The 18,501-nt window shown below is 41.4% G+C and overlaps 1 protein-coding gene across 2 annotated transcripts in view; it reads right to left on the bottom strand.

The window, feature by feature from the left end:
• LOC308247866 (histone-arginine methyltransferase CARM1-like) overlaps positions 1–18,501 on the bottom strand; it is a 230,643-nt gene that overhangs the window by 51,941 nt on the left and 160,201 nt on the right. The gene's annotated exons all lie outside the window — the stretch shown is intronic.

The raw sequence follows: 18,501 nt of genomic DNA, 5'->3' as shown, positions 1-18,501 counted from the left end.
ATTATATTTCTAATATAGGTCTTCCTAATGCCCAATATGACAAGGTGATTGCATGATTATATTTATGTCTTTTTACTGCCTGAAAAAAATATTTCCTAATAAACATCTTACATGTACCAGCATAATATACAGCACATTCCTTTTTAAGTTGGGGTTCTTTGAGACCCCAAGACTCTTACATATTTGCTCATTGTATTTACACATAGTCAGAGTCCTTCATTTTGTATTTTTCTACCTCGATCCCTTTCCTCATCCTCCATGCAGTATACCATGAATTTATCATGACTCAATTCTCAATTTCTGATCACTTCTTCACGTGGCTAGGGTATCTTTCACCTCAAATCCTATCTTCTAGGGTGTAACCTTATTAAATGTCGTTTCTACTTTTATTTTAAAAAAAGAAATCAAGGAATCTCTAAGGAAAAACAATAAAGAAAACTATTTGAAAATGTCATCCTTTGTCAACATTCATCCATGCACAAGGACTCTAGGAATTCCATTCTATCATCATTCCATATGTCAGTCAAGTTCTTGGGATTGTATAGAGACCAGAAGGAAGAGCCCATTCACATGAACGACTCTCAATAAGACTCCACTCTGGATGGCTGCCCAAACTACATCTTTAGGTTCCTCTCTCTCTGGAGTTCCGGCCAGCACCCAAACATTTCTACCAATGTGCTTTGCAACCTCCTCAATTATCATCAAGAGCCAACCCCAGCTTCTTCTTGAAAAGTAACCATTCCTTTAAATTTCATTAAAATCTTTATATGATCTTGGATTTCCTTGATTCTGTTTTTGTCACTAATACTATAAGCCTCAGCATCCTGGAGGCATACATAGTTGCTTCCCACAGACAATTAGTTTCTATGTTTTCTTATTTCTGCCTTCCAGATATGTCTCATTCCCACTTTCTCCTTTCTGCCTGAACCAACTTGTCCAGTTCCTCAAAGCTTTAAATCTGAAATTTAAAAATAGCATTTCTATAATGACAATAATAATAGCAGTGCCTACCTCTTAGGCTTATGTGACATAAAGCATATTAAGGGCTAAGTATTAAAGTTATTATTGTTGTCATATTAAATTTCTTAAAAATATTATTCACTAAAAAAAAGAAATGAAGATGAGCAAAAACATGAAAATGCAATCACAATTTCTTAAAAATATTATTTACTAAAAAAAAAAGAAATGAAGATGAGTAAAAACATGAAAATGCAATTCACTTTTATTCCCACCACCCAGATGTGGGCAGGGTATATTTCCTAGCAGAATTTTAGTGCATCTCTGTTTATAAAAATATGTAATACTTTGCAATTACATATTAATTTATATAAAAATAATATTTTTTTCTGTAATATGTTTTAGACCATATTGTTGGCATGGTTAAATAAAATACATCCAAACCTATTTGAATACTTTGCAGTCTTTTTTCATTGAAAATTTATTGATTTCCCAACCTTTAGAAAACAACGAAAATAGTTGATAATCCTATGTCTGCATATAATTTATTGACAAAGACATTTGAAAGTAGGACCTAAATTCAACCAGCTTTAAGACACAAGAGCAGCCAATTTCAGAGATAAAAGATATACTAATTTTTAGTCAATCTTGCTGTCCTTCACCCTTGGTTTACATCATTCTCACTAGAGATCATTATGTCACTTCCTATACCTTTCTTCCAAAACTGAAACTTAGTACCACTGTCCTTCCCAGGAAAAAGGGCACTTCAGTCTCTCCCTCCAAGTGCTGGAAGAGGCCCTTATGCAGCGGAAGGCTCCGTCCTCCATCTTATTCATTGTTGCACCAGTTTTCACTGTGTGACCTGGTTCTTCAGGACAGAGGGAGGTGAGGATAGAGGGAGATTCCAAATAAAGGCTCTTCTCCCAAGATACCATCAAGGTACAAGAAAACCCATGTTATATTCTTGTTTCCGTCCTGTACATTGGGTTTCAAAAGCCTGTTTCAATAGTCCTGTCACTTGTTATCAGCTGCCTAAAACCCTCTCTCTCTCTCTCTCTCTCTCTCTCTCTCTCTCTCTCTCTCTCACACACACACACACACACACACACACACACACACACACTCTTTAGGTGGTAGCAGCAGTAGAATTCCTCCTTTTACCATCACAATAACTTTTAAGATAGATCAGGGGCAATGTCACCTGGTATCCTGCTGTTCTTGTCTTATTGGGGAGGATTTTTATTGAGTTACTCGTATTATGTAAGTGTTGTTTATCTATGCCTGTTCAGTCTGGAAGCTTAATTAGTCTTAGAGGCCATACTATACAATGTAGCCCTCAATTATATTTTCTCTTAAAGCAGTGGAAACAGCAAGAGGTTGGAGGTGGAATACTTGGGTGCTGGTTGTGAATCCTCGACTCACTAGCTGTAAGACTGTGGCCTAGACACATAACTTCTTGGAAATCCATTTTTTTCTCCTACAAAATGAGAATAATAATATTACCTATTCCACAGTGTTATTTCAAGGACCAAATCAAATGAGAAAGAACAAAGGAATATATAAGTTAAAGAGAATATAGATTAAATGGAAGAAGAATTTAAAGACAAGATAATAAAGCAATATAATGAGATTAAAAGAGAGATTTCAGACCCAAGGACAAATCAAGAAGCAAAGCAACATAATTATAGGATAATACACAATATCTAAGAAAATAATATATTACACTCAAATTATATATAATAATTTTACCAAAGCATTTGGCATAATTGAGCTAACAATATTCTTAATTCTATGGCTTAAAAATATCACCCCCTAGAAATATACATTCCAGACAAAATTTTGAACATGTATAGAAGATAACCTGTCCTAAAATGTTTATAATAATATTGGTAGTTATAAAATAAAATTTTAAAATAAAATGAAGTAATTAGTGACAGTGAAATGAATGAATAAATGGTGGTAACCCTGAATACTATTCAACAGTGAGAAATAAAGGACTAGAGGTATATGTGTTAACATAAATTAATTTAATAAGCAGAATTTTAAGCTAGAGGGTGAGGGGGGAAGCAGGCTGCTGGAGAAAATATAACATAATTCATTTTATAAAGAAGTTCTAATGTTTTCAATAGTAAACTGCATTGATTGTTCTTAAACTGGGTTGTGGATATATATGTGTTTATTTGTTTAGTATTCTTTACACCTTATATTTATACTCACCTCTATTTCTATAGCATGAAATATTTTATAATAGAAAATTTAAAGTTATGCTATTAATAGAAAAGCTTGAGATTATCATAATGAATGCAGATTTTAAAAGGCAAACTGATTTCTGCAATCAGAAAGAAGCTAATAGGCAGGGAAGACAGATTAAACAAAACAGCATAAAGGTAATTCAGACATAGAAAAATGGAAAGGAAAAATAACTCAAAGGTATACTAAAAGAAAGTCCCCTGAAAAAAACTGAATTTGTTAAAAGGAAAAATACATTGTGGTCATAGGAAAATTTCATATAGTAATAGTAACATGGAAATATATTCTGCTCAAGATTTTGGATTTAGAGGAAAAAAAAATTCCTTGGGCACCCAGGCAGAAAAATGAATTACCTTAAAAATATAAGAAAGTCAGGCTAGCATTAGACTCCTCCCTAGTCACATTCATTTGGAAAACAATGGAACAATGATTACAGAATTTAGAAAAAGAAATAATTGTGACCAAAAGAAGATTAAATCCAGAAGCTGTGATTCACATTTTCAACATGAAAAAACTCAGAGTCTATAGCACCCAAAAGCCCTCTTCAAAAATGCTTTGCCAGAAATAAAAATAAATAAATCAACATAATTAAGAGATAAATTTTAAAAATTGGTAATAAAGAAGTTAAAATAAAAGACTAATGATTAGAAATGGATTCATTCATTCTAATCATTCCATCATTTTATAATTCAGGAAACTGAATGCTAACCATTCCAATTTTATAGGCTGTTATAAAATTAATCCAAAATGATTAATCCAAAGTGTGAGGGAATAGAAAATATTTTCAGATATAGAAAGCCTCAAGGGTTTTCTGTGTGTAACAAATATAAAATCAACAGCAACAACAACAAAAGACACAAGGAATCAGTCAAGAGGAAAAGATATAAGAAAAAGGATAACATAGGTAGAAGAAAGAGTGGTAATCTGAGCATGAATTAGAAGTGAATAAATCTGAAAAGAAATTAAAAGTTTACCCATTTTTTATATGTAGAACATCCTTTTTGAAGTAGCAAGAATTCAGTGACATAAGATGATATTTCCTTTTCTTTTTTAAATATGTTTTTATTGATCTTAGTGAGAAAGGATGGGAGAGGGAGAGAGGGAAGCACATCAATTGGCTGCCTCCTGCACACACACCCCTAGTGGGGATCGAGCCAGAAACCTGGGGATATGCCCTGACTGGGAATCAAACTGCTGACCCTTTGGTGCATGGGATGATGTTCAACCAACTGAGCCACACTGGCCGGGGTAACATTGCCTTTTCTGTAGGTCCAATGAAATCACTTGGTTCCATAGGGAAAGACATTTATATGATCATTATACTTTGTATGCTTTTCTGGGGGTTAAGTTTTCAGAAGCAAGCTACAGACAAAGCATTCAAAACTGATTATTCTAAACACTGACAATCTAGAAATAATGTAATTGAACAAAATTGGGAGGTGCATCTGAAGACGACAGTTCCTCTTCGACTATACTGGGAGTCAACGGTATATTCAAAGTAGATAACTAAGGAAACAGAAAAATGGGTATTGGGATATAAAGTGATGATTGGCAATCAGCTAAATAACTAAAAAATCAAAAGCTCAGAGTGGCTCACTGGGAAACGTGATTGGCATGAGCGGGTGGGTGGGAGATGACTTGTTTTATTTTAGACCTGCCTAAATTGCTTGATTCCGCTTCCTCATGTACAGTTATCACTTTAATGGAAAAGCAAAAAGTAAGTGAGCAGCCACCCCCCCAAACAACAGGATACCTAACCAATGTTTCTTTTATTTTCCTTCAGCCCCATTCCTTAATGGCAATACTGAACATCTGCTCAGACATTTAAAAAAGCAATAGTAAGCTTACTGTTAAAAAGTTCAGTGGCTTTAATTTACTTAAACAGAATATTTGAGCTAAAGGTTTTTGCTAACTACTTGTTCTGAGCCCATCATTTTATAATCAGGAAATTGAGTCCTGGGTCGGGGGGGGGGGGGGCGCGGGGGGAGGGTCAGTGTCCAACCTAAGGACATGCCGCTAAACAGGGGCGGACTTGGATGGAAGTGATTATATTTGTCAATGTGTTTCAACAAGCTTAGTTCATAACTATTACTGATGATAGTGGCATTATGGCTTGGCTCCTTTCTGAGAAGGGTCTGAAGAGGAAGTACCTGTGGTTACTGTCTCCCCCTCTCTCTCTCCCTTTTTCCTTTCTCCCGCTCAGTGCACAACTGCCTCCCTCCTGTAATCAAGGTGATTACAGCGCTGAGCACTGCCTATGACCTCTCTTGGGCCACTGCTGCTTAATTATCAGTGTGCAGCAAACAGGGCCTTGTGAAATTGGCTGCTAAAAAAGAATAAATGGGCCCCTGGAGGAACCAGCCGGAGAGCACAGAAAACCTTTGCAAACAAGAACTAGTTGGCAGGGCAATGAGGAGAACACAGAGTGAGGAAGACAGAACGACAGACGAGGGAGACAGATGCAGAAGGAAGGGAAAGAGTCAAAGAAAGGGACTTCTCCTTGCTTCTCTTTGGGACGACTTAAGGGCAGAATGGGAAGAGTCCAGAAGCTTCTCTGTACTGAGTAATAATTATATGCCCCTTTATCACTTGCAGAATTTCCAAAGGTGGCAGAAGGAAGTCACAGGAAGCTTTTATGAGGGAAATGCTGCCAATCCTATAGTTTGGCTGCCAACAAAACAAAACAAAACAAAACAAAACCACAAAAAAAAACCAAAAACCCAAAAAACACCACACTGGCAACTGTAATAGATAGTTGTTTCCCTTTAAAGATGTTCCAGAATGCTCAAAAACTGGGGAAAAGGAGCCTCAAGGAGGCAGACAAGCTGTTTAGACTTGGAAAGGAAGCTTTGATCAAGTTATAAAGTAAGCACTGAAATCTGGAATGTCTATAGAAGCAATTCACAGTTGTGTGTGTGTGTGTGGGGGGTGGCGGGGGGCAGGACTGCACTTTTGCGCATCCTATTAGCCAGCGTATTTGCTCTCATTTGGAAGGGAAGGTTTCTCTCTTGAACTGTATCTGACAGCAGGGGCCGTATCTACTTTGCTCAGCTAGGAGAGTATCTGGCACATTGAAGGCATCCAATAGGTATTTGTTTATTACCTCACCAAAGTTGACATAGCAGCCCTTGGAATCTAGTTTCCATCTTAGTTTGGCCCCTTGAGTGTGGCTCTTCCACAAAATAACACGTGCGGGTGCACACGTACAGTGTGATTAAAGGAGTGCCATAATTAAGTTAATAACAATGTACCTACCTATATAGTTTAAGTTTAAAAAATTTGGCTCTCAAAAGAAATTTCAATCATCGTACTGTTGATATTTGGCTCTGTTGACTAATGAGTTTGCCGACCACTGAACTAAGAGATGAATGTGGGTGTCTTAATACCATATGATTTCAGTTATATGTGGAATCTAAAGAACAAAGAAATGAACAAACAAAACGGAAACAGACTCATAGATACAGAGAACAAAGTGATGTTTGCCAGATGGGAGGGGCATTGGGGAACTGAGTAAAAAAGTGATGGGATTAAGTATAGCATAGGGAATACAGTTAATAATCTATTTATCCTATATAATAAAAGGCTAATATGCAAATAGACCAAACAGCAGAATGACTGGTCTCTACGACACGCACTGACCACCAGGGGCAGACGCTCAACACAGGAGCTGCCCCCTGGTGGTCAGTGCGCTCCCACAGGACATCCTAAGCCAGCAGTCGGACATCCCCTAAGGGGTCCTGGACTGCAAGAGGGCACAGGCCGGGCTGAGAGACCCCGCCCACTGCAGTGCACGAATGTCATGTACCAGGCCTCTAGTATATATACATATAAGCCAAGCGACTGAACGGCGGAAAGACCAGACGACCAGTGGCTATGATGCACACTGCGGTGGCCAACCAGCCCGATTGGGGATGGGGCCGGCCAGCCAACCAAGTGTGGCCCCTCCCCCCTGTTGGCCCCACCTCCAATCGCCCCCCCTCCAATCGCCCCCCCTCCACACCCTGATCACTGAAGTGTGACCTTCAGTGATTCTAAGTAAGCAAACGCTCTCCAGCCTTCATAGACCAGGAACCTAAATGACAAGTGATCAGGAGGAAAACTGCTCACAGTCTGGACCATCAGTCAGGTGTCCAGGAGAGGTGCCCAGCACAACCACCATCTTCCTGAGTTCTCTATCCACTGCTTACTACCAAAGAGGGCAGCCACATCACATCACAGCCTCTCTTTAGAGTGTTCGTCAGCAGGGAACTAAACCACATTACCTGTCTAGGGAGAGGCTTAGAAATGGAAGCTGTAAGTGTCCCTGACACTAAAGCGCCTTTGAAGCTTCAACTCATCCAAAAGCCAACAGCAAATGTGCATATACCCTGCAAAGGTCTTTGACACTAATAGCTCTCCCCGGCCCACCCCTTGGGCTTAACAAGATTCCCAACATTTTTCTATTTTTTTTTCAATTACAGTTAATATTCAATATTATTTTATATTAGTTTTAGGTGTACAGCATAGTGGTTAGATATTTGTATAATTTACAATGTGATTTCCCTGATATCTCCAGTTACCCACCTGGCACAGTACATAATTATTACAATACTAGAGGCCCAGTGCATAAAATTTGTGCATGGGTAGAGTCCCTAGGCTTGGCCAGCGATCAGGGTTGATTGGGGACTTCCAGCTGCCAGCAAGAGCCTCCCTTCCCCGGCTGCCAGCTGCTGGCTGGGGCCTCCCTTCCCCAGCTGCCAGCTGGGGCCTTCCTTCATTCCGTGCCATCCTCTGGTGGTCAGCGCATGTCATAGCGAGCGATCGGTCTCCCGGTCAAACTCCCATGGGGACAATTTGCATATTAGGATTTTATATCCTATCTAATAAAAGAGTAATATGCAAATTGACCATCACTCCAACACACAAGATGGCTGCCCCCATGTGGTCAAAGATAGCTGCCCCCATGTGGACACAAGATGGCCAGCAGGTGAGGGCATTGGGGAGGGACCAGGCCTGCAAGGGAGGGCAGTTGTGGGCGATCAGGCCAGCAGGGGAGGGCAGTTGGGAGGGACCAGGCCTGCAAGGGAGGGCAGTTGGGGGCGATCAAGCTTGCAGGGGAGGGTAGTTAGGGGTGACCAGGCTGGCAGAGGAGGGAAGTTAGGGGTGACCAGGCCTGCAGGGGAGGGCAGTTAGGGGCAAACAGGCTGGCAGGGGAGCAGTTAGGCATCAATCAGGCTGGCAGGGGAGTGGTTAGGGGGCAATCAGGCTGGCAGGCAGAAGCGGTTAGGGGCAATCAGGAAGGCAGGCAGGTGAGCAGTTAGGAGCCGGCAGTCCTGGATTGTGAGAGGGATGTCCAACTGCCCGTTTAGGCCCGATCCTGGTAGGATCGGGCCTAAACGGGCAGTCGGACATCCCTTGAGGGGTCCCAGATTGGAGAGGGTGCAGACTGGGCTGAGGGACACACCCTCCCCCCCGCCATGCACGAATTTCGTGCACCAGGCCACTAGTATACATATATGATTATATTTCGGTTGCTTTACTTTTAGTAAAATCAATGCTAATATTAGACCTTTCTGCTCACAAAGTATGTCCTATTTATTATCTCATATCTACTCTACAACACTATAAGGGGGCATTATTTCCATTTTTTGATATGAAAACTGAAATTCAAAATGATTAAATAACTATCAAGCAAATTGTTTCTTTATAGCAAATTAGTCACTAAAGAAACTCTTGAGTTAACTGAGGTTTTTTAAATAGCAAAATGGATTTTTAAATATATACCAAAGGATTATTTGAAGTCAGAATTTTCAACATATAAAAATGATTGACAAACTATATGCTTGATTATGCTGATTTAGAACTTAGGAAAATAATACAAGTAAACTGGTTATAGGCCAAATCAAAGTGAGGAGCTGGGTTGAAAAATATTACGTTTCTATAAAATAATTCTTACAAAGCAACATTTTAACCATTTAACTATGAAGGAATTAGCATTTATCTGGATTTATTTTCCACCAAATGTTATGCAAGTATAAAAACTGTCTCAGGTTTTACCAGCCCAAATGTTTCATGTTCTCAGATGGTTTTTCCTCAAATGTGAAATTCAGCTAATTAGCCCTTCCTTGGCTTTGAGAGCAACCAGTGGCTTGGGAATATCTGGAGGCCTGATCTGCAGCCAGCTCTGCAGAGCTGTGGGGATAGCAGTGTAGTGAGGGTTGATAAAATGCCAATGTCGTAAAAATGTAGCCAAGGCATTCTACACATTTTCTTCAGGTCCTTCTTAAGAAGAAGAATAGCTCATCTAAGAAAGTGCTCATGAGAAAAAAAAATCACATTTCTGAAAGCAAGAAGCATTATGAATGGATAGAAACAGTTATGACAACCAAAACAAATCTAAAAAAGTGTGAGTCCTTGCAGACCTTCATTATCAAGTGATTGTAACTAGGGACTTAGAGAATAAATGCATTGGGGGCTCTTATGAGAAAGTAGAATAAAAACACATTTACTCTTAAAAATCAGAGATTCCTTGAATCTGGGTTTTGATGTGTGTTCTTCCTCCTCCCCCACCCGCCTCTCTTCTTACAGGGACTGTTTAGGAAGACCGGAGGTTTCAGAACTTCTTCCCACATTACTCCTTGCTTCAGAGAAATATCCAGGCATGATATGGGGCAGAGTGACCCAGCTCACTCTACCCTCACAAAGCATTTTCTTCCAAGATCATCCCAAACCACACGCAGCCTGAGCTAAACTTGCCAAAAAATAAAAATAAAAATAAAAAAAATTCATCCCAGCTAGTTGGCGCCTTAACTGACTTGTGACCCCCTCAGAATATTGCAGCAAGCTCTTCCAGGTAGTGATCTGCTGGCGTATTTCTGGGAGACCCTTCATCTGTTTCTGTCAGATATCAATGACTCGCCCTCTTGCTAAGAAGCTCTGAGTTAAAGATGAGACCCAGGGATGCTTTTCACCTTTATATTTCCTTCTATTTCTGCTTTATTCCAAGATTTCACAAGGACAATGTGACATAAGAAATATGTATTTGGTCTCTGCCCCTGGTTCCTGACACAGAGCTCCTAAAACCCTTGTAATTTCTGGAGCGATAGGAGCATCTTATACACAGCTCCTAAAGCCTTTTGAATTTCCCGAGTAAGAGAAGCATCTTTTGTTCTAATGAGATGACTCCTTGTTGGTTTCTGGACAGTTTCAGAAGAGGGTCTGGTCACCAGGAAGATCAAGCCATGATTAGAAGCTTGGAACTTTCATTCATTCATTCATTCATTCATTCATTCATTTATTTATATTAAATCATTATTGTTGAAAGTATTACAAGTATTACGTATGTCTCCCTCCCCTCCCAATACCCCTTCTAGCCTGACCCTGTCCTCTCCCCCAGGCCTTCACCACCCTATTGTCTGTGTCCATGAGTTAGGTCAGTGGTCGGCAAACTCATTAGTCAACAGAGTGGCAAACCGCGGCTCGCGAGCCACAGTTTGCCGACCACTGGGTTAGGCATATATGCATACAAGTTCTTTAGTTGATCTCTTCCCAACCACCCACCCACCCACCAATACACCTCCGCCTTCCCTCTGAGATTCCACAGTCTGTAGAAGCTTGGAACTTTTAGCCCCTCCTGTATTCTCCATAAAGGGAAGAGGGGCTGGAGACCAAATTAATAATCAATCATATCTACATGATGAAGCCTCCATAAAAATTCCTAAATGGAATTTCCTGTGTTGAATGCATTCACATGCTTAGAGGGTAGCACACACCAACACCAAGGGGACAGACATTTCTACATGGGGACCCTTCTGACTTTCCCCTTAATACCTCTTCAATCTGTATCTTTTATAATATCCTTTATGATAAATTAATAAATATAGGTAGATGTTTCCCTGAGTTTAGTGAGCTCTTCTAGCAAATTATTGAAAACTGACTGGGTTTGTGGAAACCCCCAACTTAGCAGGCAAGATAGAAAGAAGTGTGGATACCCTGAGGACCCACTGGTATCTGAAGCTGAGGGCAGTCCTGTGGGACTGAGCCCTTAAACCTGTGGAATTGGGCACTAACTCCAGGTAGTGTCCGAATTAAATTAAGTTATATGATGCCCAGTGGGGTCCAGAGCATTGGAAAATTTGTTGGTACAAGGGGAATAAAGCCCACCCATTTGATGCCAGAAGTATTGTGAGCAGAGAAACATGCACAATGATGATGAACAATCTTCTATCTCACATGTAGGGACACTTCTTTGCTAAGCCATTCAGATAATTTCTCAGTATTAAGGAAGAGTTGACCTCTATGTGTTCCTTCTTTTCCTTTGATTCAGTTATAATACATACTCAGGCTCTTATTCAAGCCTTGAAATGGTTTGAGACCATGCAATTTAGAATATACAATTCTGAGACAATGCAATTCAGAAAATACAAATACTGGGAACTGAGCTCCATGAGAATAATTAAAGGGTGAGTTGTCAGAAACTAGAGTGATTCTAACCACTTAGCCAGGAGTCAAAAGACTGCAGGTCTACAGGTCTATAAAATGTGTTGGGGGAAGTGAAAGCATAGGACAGTGGTTCTCAATGTGGGGCATATACCCCACAGAGGGGCAATTTGATTTTTAAGGGGGGCAATTCGAGAATGAGTTATTAACAGTGAATTTTTTGCATTTCTTATGGTTCTAGGGGCCTCATATACAGTATATAAATATAATTGTGGCATATTTATGCATTTCAGTTCTCTATTATATGTTTTGAAACTTTATTTGCTATTTTTTCATAGTATTATTAATATTTTTAACTATTTCTTAGTGATTGCTTCCTCGGTATTTCAACCTTCCTTTCATTCTTTTATTTTTCTCTTTAATGGATGCCATGTTCTTTGGAAGCTTGTTTAGACCAAGGTAATGCCCTTTTAGGTAGGCTTCCTCCACATGAATAGGAGTTCACTTTTTTAATAATAAGAATTATATGTCACTGGGGGGGGGGGGGGGGCGCGTGCCAGGATTTTAGAGATGCTTAGGTGGGACATGGCCAAAAAAAGGTTGGGAACCACTGGCATAGAAGGAACCTCAAAGATCACGGTCCTAGTTCAACAACCTCATTGTGCAAAAGAGGCAACGGAGACACAAAAAGTAACATGACTTGTTAATTTCAAGGAACCAATAAGCAACCCAGTCAAGGCTAGAACCTGAACTCACTGTCCCCCATGCAGCATTTCCTCATTTCATCACTTGGACTCCCACATGGAGGTGGTCTCCCCTGTCACTGGAACATGAGGAAGAACTGAGTTGCTGTTTCACTCAGAACCCCTAGACTGTGCCTCATATTCGCTGAACAATACTTGCACATCGTTTTCTTGTCCCGGCTTTACGCAGAATAATTCAACCACCTTTCCCATCATTAGCTGCTGTTCGGACCAGCTGAGAAATTCTTAAGCTGATTTATTAGTCTCTACTGGGCTGTGTTCCACATAATTTTCAAGCAAAGGACAGAAAAGATTTCCATCAGCTAGGAAGTGGTGTGAAGCACAGAGGTTAAAACAACATCTCCCCTGAAGAATACATTTATAAAGTCACCCAAAGCATGTTATTCAATCTGGCACCTGGATTTAAAGATTGCCAGATGGCCCACCCAGACTCTGAGGAAGAAATATCACATTGCTCTTTCCTCCTTGTTCCTGCCTCGCCCTGATACTACCACGACTGATTAGAGAACCACAGCATCAATGTCGCCAGTGACTAAAGGTAAGACGCTCAAGCTGAACACTCTCTATACCTGGAGACAAGATGGCATTTGTATGTGTAATACTGAATTCCCCAAGCACTTTTAAGGAAGCAGGAAATCTCAGGAAGAGAACAAGAAAGAAGAGGGGTTTCAGATGCATCGCAGGGCAAGCCTTTGGGACCAACTATGTGAATGGCATGATGAAGTGTAATCTACCAAATGTATTATCTCACAAATCCAGAGAGACTTTCAATTCCAGTCCAGGATCACCATGCCTTCCGTTTAGTTTAATAAATTCAGTTCAAAGATTTTCAATCAGGTACAAAGTGCTATGCTCTAGATGATGTGACACCGTTAGAAATATGACCAAGCAGAGTCCCCACCACCACAGGTTAATGAAGAGAAAAGACACATACGCAGCCGAAAACTAATGATTAATGCTGATGCAGGGCTTACTTGTGCCATGGACTATTTTAAATGCTTTACGAATATTAATCCACTTAATCACACAACATCACTATAAGCTAGGCTATATTTTTATTCTATTTTACTAACATGCAAACTGAAACCAGGTAATTTGCCAAGGGTCGCTATCATGGGTGAATGTGCCCTTCCACACACACACACACACACACACACACACACACACACACACACACACACGATTAGTATAGCTGAAGTCCCAACCCCTAGGGACCCAGAATGTGACCTCCTTTGGAAACAGAGTCATTGCGGATGAAATTAGTTGGGTTGAAGTCATACTGGAGTAGAGTGGGCCCTACTCCAATATGACTGGTCTCCTTGCAAAAAGGAGAAATTAGGATACAGATATGCTCACAGAGAGAACGCAGTGTGAAGGTGTAGGCAGAAATTGAGGTGATGCAACAGAAGCCAAGGAAAAGCAGAGATTCCTGCAAACCACCAGAAGCCAGGAGTCTTCCTCACAGCACTCAGAAGAAACCACCCTGCCGACACCTCAGTCTCAAGCTTCTAGCTTCCAGAACTGGAGACAATACATTTGCGGGTAAGCCACCCAGTTTGTGGTACTGTGTTATGGTAACCCTAGCAAACTAACCCGGCCACCATGCCAATAAACAGTGACTTCAAACCCAAGCAGTCTGGTGTCAGAGTCTGTGCTCATAACCATTTCACCAACCTGCTTATGTTTCTTAAAGCACGGAGCACACTGTGTACTTTCCCACATATAAGACAGAATGAGAGACACAGAAAGGATATACAAGCCAAATGAGTTCAAAGAAAGATTGTGAACAACCTAATTTAAAACCTACATTGAGTAAGCATTTGCTGAGAACTTTCGACTTCGGGGACTCAAAAAGCACAAGATGTGTCACTACTCTCATGTAATTTAAAAATCTAGTTGGATCTCTAAACAACTAAATTAAAATGCCCCGAGTTAGGGAGGCCCTTCATCAGAAGTGACTAGAGGGTCATGTTAACACTGTGGCAGAAGGAGATTTTAAGCAGAGGAAGTGTTATTGGTGGAAGTGGAGTTCTTGGGGTGCCTAGAGAAAAGGAATTTTCTGAGGCCCCCAAGGGAGGATGGGATTTTGTGGAAAGCTTTATTGATGATGTAAAATTAAGGGGGTTTCTCTGCATGTTCCCATCTCTGTCTTGCCATGGAAGAAATTCAATCTTGTTCTTCAGCAGGGCCAGAATTAAAGCCACTATCCAGAATTTTTGTTCCATATTAAAGTCCAGTCCAACATCTGGCTAGCTTGTGTTCCTAGCTGCAGTCCATTGTGTGTGGTATCCACACGCCATGGGCCATGTGACTGCTTAAGACCAAAGGCTATGGAGAGAGAACAGGAGAGCACATGGGCGAGTGTGGGTCACAAAGCAAGATACAGCAAGAGCAAGCCAGAGAGAGGTACTCGGTGTTTCAGGATTTTAACCAGTAGCTTCTTCAAACTAACCAATGAACTCTCCAAGATTTCGCATGCTTCTGATGGGGTCCACCTCCTAGCCAATCCATTGTACCCCAGGCTACACTGACAGGCAAGCATCTTCCCTACATCACCCTGACTTCTCTGCGCATGCCCTCATCTCCCCTTTGTTTGGTCCCTCCCCCAGTGATCTGCAGGGAATGAACTGTGGTTCCATGGGGAGCATAAAGCTGTAGCTTCTGTAGAAGCTGCCCAGATGACCATGCTTAAAACGTCTGGCCTCCCCTTTGCTCTTTCCCTAGTATTAATATTAACTAGATAATTATGACGATAACAAAAGCAATGTGTATAATATCAAAGAATCATGAATCATGCAAGGCAAGGAAGGGAAAGTCCAGATTTTAATTAAACTGTGCAAGTCTGGGTCAATGTCCATTCTATCTCAGGTTCTTATTCCACACATTTCTCATAAGCAGCCATGGACTAGAGCCTGCTAAGTCTGTTGTTGGCTCAGATGGCCCCTGGTCACCATTTTGATCTATCATTTGTTTTCTCTCTGGCTTCCTGTCTCCTCAAATATTAACCTTAGCTTCTGGTGACCACCTCAGCCCTGCCAAGCTTTTCACCCCCAGCTTCAAGGACCTCTTGGCTTCATTTCTGGCTTTTTAGGGGGGAACCAGTTAGTTCTCTCTGGCTCCACACATCTGGCAACCAAGTACCTGGGTCAGCCAGGCCTGACCTGGATTAGGCAGTTAAGGGAGGAAAGTGGTCAAGATAAGGGGAAGGAGGTGAGTTGTTATGGGCTAATTGTATTACGCCCCCCCCCCCCCAATTCATATGTTGGAGCACTTAATCCCTCAGTACTCCAGAATGTGGGGATAAGATCTTTAAAGAGATAATTAAGTTAAAATGAGGTCGTTAGTGTGGGCCCTAAACCACACATACAGACCCTACATACAGAGGGAAGACCATGTGAAGACAGAGGGAGAAGGCAGCCACCTACACGCCAAGGAGTGAGGCCTCAGAACCCAGCCCTGTTGGCAACTTGGTCTTGGACTACTAGCCTCCAGAACTCAGAGAAAATTAATTTCTATAGTTTAAACCACCCAGTCTGAGGTACTTTGCTATGGCAGACTAATACGTGGATGATAAAGGAAAATGGAGAGAGAGACATGTGTCAGGGATCCTCATTATCTCGGATGCAGCTCTAGTTCCAGGAGTGCAGTCAAGGTCAAGAGACTGGCCTTCTGGACACTAGCTCTAGGACCAGTCCCCCCGCCAATCAAGGCTCTGGGGAGAGGAGGCTCATGAAGACATGATTCCCATATCACTGTCCCCTACTCTTGCTGTAAAGACTGAATCAGACTTTTTCCATCAGGACTGTTGTCACAATAAGGTTGAGTGTGGATTCCAGACACCTCACCCTTCCCCCCAACAGGTTTGCTCCAGAAGCTGTCATTTACCACAGTTAGAGTTCAAGGCCTGAAATGTAATGCCTATTGAGCAGGCAAAATTCAGCAACACAAAAGTCACCCAGCTGATCATTCAACAGGGGAAAGTGACAACTATCTCTTCTTCCCTGTTTTGACTGGAAAAGTAAGAGGCATTGGGTGTTGGAAGCAGGAGTAGGGTCCATATCAGAGATGGATTCAGAGTGTGTGTATGTGTGTGTGTGTGTGTGTGTGTGTGTGTACCGTAAGATGGCTATAGAAATGTTGCCTGGAGACACAGCAGTCAGACTTTTAAAAATTCTGCCTAGCATTGGCCTTATTTACTTCAACGGGGTCATTTTGGAAGTACTTTGGCTGCACGCATATATTCACGCCGCTGGGCTTCCAAGAATGTATGTCTGAAGATTTCTTTTGTGACTTTATATAAGGGTGCTTCCTTCCAAGCGATGCATTCATCAAGGTGTCACAGCAATGTGCTTCCTGCCTTTGGCCTTGCTGCAAAAGCCCTTTCAACCCAACTGTGCACAGCTGCAACGCAGAGCGCGCTGCCTCCAGCACACGAATTAAATTAAACATCATTCACTATGTCTGAGAAACAGGCTGTCAAGGCATCAGGAGGAAAAGTGAGAAACTCACTCAATTAGTCCTGATCCTTCCTTGACATAATCTGCATATTTTGAGCTATTGGGATCTGGTCACAGTGAAACATTGCAAGAGAGGAGCTGTGCCTTATTCTTACAGAATACCCACTAGCATCTAGCCAGGGACACAGTAGCCCTCAGAAAATGCATATTACAGAACTTTTCACATTATCGCCCTGTAGTTGTCCTGCAGGTACAACTTCATTCCGAATTAACAAGCACTATTTCTAGTTTTAAAAACTAAACAAGTTTTTGTCATCGACTTACTCAATTTGCAGGTAACCTCTTGTCTATTTATTGCAACTTTACTTTCACCTCAGTGAGTGTGTGGGACAATACTGGCCTGCCACCAGCATTAATTTTACCCTCGGAAATAATGGGGCTTTTTTTCATCTTGAAAGGAATAAGAACAGCAATTAGCTTTTGGATAATTCTTTATAGTTGACAAAAGGCTTTCACATACTTTATCTTATTTAGAGCAAGGCAGGATGTGTTGGAGCCCTGTGCAGGGTTGTTTTCACCTGTGCAGGACCTGCTCTTCTTAGGTAATTCTGGGAAATTCTTACTCCCCTATTCTGATGATGTGGTGCAGCTGTAGGGTTGCCAATTACAACCAGCTTCCCTCACTCCAGCCACAGACATGGCCTGGATCCAGATCCAGGCAATCATAGCTCTCCATTCATCTAGACTTGGAGAAGGTGACTTATTTTCTTAGTCATGGGTCTCAAAGGGTGTTATTCAGGGCTGTCAGCAGTCTTCCCCTCCAAATGTGGATGGGATGTCTGTCCAACACAGAGATATGGTGGGGAAGGGAGGGGGCTGGATAAAGAGATGGGGAGGCCAGATGGGAGAGGGACAGGGATGGGGAGAGAGGAAAAGGAAGAGAGGTAGAGGTAGAGGTAGAGGTAGAGGTAGAGGTAGAGGTAGACACAGAGGTAGAGGTAGACACAGAGGTAGAGGTAGAGAGAGAAAGAGAGAGAAAGCAATCTCATTTGGATCACTAGTCATTCCTCCTCTCGACTACCTGGTTATGAGAGTCAATAAATTCTCTTTTCTCTTAAGCCAGTGTGAGTTACTCTACTGTGACTTGCAACCAAAAGCCTGACCAATATATTTTACAAAATTTGACTGATTTTTTTTGAAGTTAAAAAAACAAACTGTCTTCCTATTTCCTATATATATTCTTTTCTGTGTCCCATTCACATTAGGCTTAGTTGTGTGACTTGCTTCAGTCAATCAAATAATCCATAAGCCACAGACATGTATGTGAGCAAAGGAATAAACCTTCTGTTGTGGTTAGGCCTGAGAAGTTGCGAGTTTTTTTATTACTATAGCAGAGGCTTGCTAAAAACCTTGCCTATCCTGACAGCCACACCTACGTAAGCGCTACAGCCCAAATATCAACCCTGGCTGTTTGATTCCAAATTCTGCAGTTCTTATTTACACTAGGCCAGGCTGCTTCAAGCAAACCTACTAAACTCTCCAAGTTTCCCAGGGCATCTCTGAAAAATAAAAACCAAACCAACAAGAAGCCACGGTGTAATGGCGAACCCTAGGTAGTGCCAGGATGACTGATAATGAACAATGACAATCATAAC

The sequence above is a fragment of the Plecotus auritus genome (genome assembly GCF_963455305.1).
Source record: "Plecotus auritus genome assembly, chromosome: 5".
In the NCBI taxonomy this organism is placed as follows: domain Eukaryota; kingdom Metazoa; phylum Chordata; class Mammalia; order Chiroptera; family Vespertilionidae; genus Plecotus; species Plecotus auritus.
The sequence above is the reverse complement of the archived record's forward strand: the minus strand, read 5'-3'. Positions and strand labels throughout refer to the sequence as shown.